This window comes from Schistocerca nitens, chromosome 2 (assembly GCF_023898315.1).
Source record: "Schistocerca nitens isolate TAMUIC-IGC-003100 chromosome 2, iqSchNite1.1, whole genome shotgun sequence".
Lineage (NCBI taxonomy): Eukaryota > Metazoa > Arthropoda > Insecta > Orthoptera > Acrididae > Schistocerca > Schistocerca nitens.
The window spans coordinates 917887056-917888888 of NC_064615.1; the positions used below are offsets into that span (position 1 = coordinate 917887056).

The 1833-nt window shown below is 43.8% G+C and overlaps 1 non-coding gene across 1 annotated transcript; it reads right to left on the reverse strand.

The window, feature by feature from the left end:
- Positions 1 to 1437: 1437 nt before the first annotated feature.
- On the reverse strand, positions 1438 to 1512 carry Trnai-uau (transfer RNA isoleucine (anticodon UAU)). Its single transcript has one exon. It is a non-coding gene; the product is annotated as a tRNA-Ile (tRNA).
- Between the last annotated feature and the right edge of the window lie 321 nt (positions 1513 to 1833).

A 1833-nucleotide genomic window follows, 5' to 3' on the forward strand; every position in this document is an offset into this window, starting at 1 on the left:
ACTGATTTAAGAGGTGGGTAGATGTTAAGTAATTTTAAGTAAGATTGATCTGTACATGGTACTTGGTTAAAGGCATGTCTTTTCAGTTATTCCAACATCTCACTGTGTACAGATACATAGCACACTGCAGTATTTCTTGTTTGAGAACTGTTTGTATTGGACTGTGTAGTAATTGTCAGAAATACTGGAGAGCTCTCAGGTTAATATGTTGGTAGTTCTTGATTAACTGAATGTTATAAATTGTATTTACCTTGGTTAATTAACTGTAAATGATCGCATGAGAACATAAGCTGGTGTTTTTCTGCATGAGCCTTGGTTGAATTATTTGTTATCAAGCGCTCTCGTAAATGTTTTCGATAGACTGATTTAGTTTGTGGAAATTTATTGCCAAGTGTACTCTGGAATTATTAGTTTATAGGTTATTGTAAAACAAATGTCTTCATTACAGTAGCTGATGCACTACGATATTTGGGAATAACTGTTAGTGCTGTGACCTGATTCTTAACGGTCAAAAGTGGTTAAGTGTACTCTGCACACTGTGTGTGTTTGCGTCTAATATTGTCTGATCAGTTTATAATTTCAGCTTAAGGGATTGAAGTACAACATTGTTCAAAGGTGGCTGTTTTAGAAAACTGTTTTAATATTGTATATGACGGTAGTATCTGTTCCCGAAAGAACAGTTACCGTGGATGACCATGCAGCCTTGCTAGAAATGAAATGATAATTAAATGGACACCCTAGCTGCAAACAGGCGTTGATGTACTTCATTGCGGACATGTTGAAAATGTGTGCCCCAACCGGGACTCGAACCCAGGATCTCCTGCTTACATGGCAGACGCTCTATCCATCTGAGCCACCGCGGGCACAGAGGATAGTGCGTCTGCAGGGACTTATCCCGTGCACGCTCCCTGTCAGATACACATTCCCAACATGTCCACACCACTACGTTCGTAGTGCGCCTAATAGATGTTTGCCCATCATACTCGTTACTCGTGGCAGATTAATCTACCAAGTCCCGTACGAGTTCGGGCATAGCGTGTGCGTTTGCACAAGAAGGTCAATGGCCGGGAAGCCATATTTTAACTGTATATGACGGTAGTATCTGTTCCCGAAAGAACAGTTACCGTGGATGACCATGCAGCTTTGCTAGAAATGAAATGATAATTAAATGGACACCCTAGCTGCAAACAGGCATTGATGTACTTCATTGGGGACATGTTGAAAATGTGTGTCGGCCGCGGTGGTCTCGCGGTTCTAGGCGCGCAGTCCGGAACCGTGCGACTGCTACGGTCGCAGGTTCGAATCCTGCCTCGGGCATGGATGTGTGTGATGTCCTTAGGTTAGTTAGGTTTAAGTAGTTCTAAGTTCTAGGGGACTTATGACCACAGCAGTTGAGTCCCATAGTGCTCAGAGCCATTTGAACCATTTGAAAATGTGTGCCCCGACCGGGACTCGAACCCGGGATCTCCTGCTTATATGGCAGACGCTCTATCCATCTGAGCCACCGCGGGCACAGAGGATAGTGCGTCTGCAGGGACTTATCCCTTGCACGCTCCCCGTGAGATACACATTCCCAACATATCCACACCACTACATTCGTAGTGCGCCTAATAGATGTTTGCCCATCATACTCATTACTCGTGGCAGATTAATCTACCAAGTCCCGTACGAGTTCGGGCATAGCGTGTGCGTTCGCACAAGAAGGTCAATGGCCGGGAAGCCATATTTAACTGTATATGACGGTAGTATCTGTTCCCGAAAGAACAGTTACCGTGGATGACCATGCAGCTTTTCTAGAAATGAAATGATAATTAAATGGACATGTTGATGTAC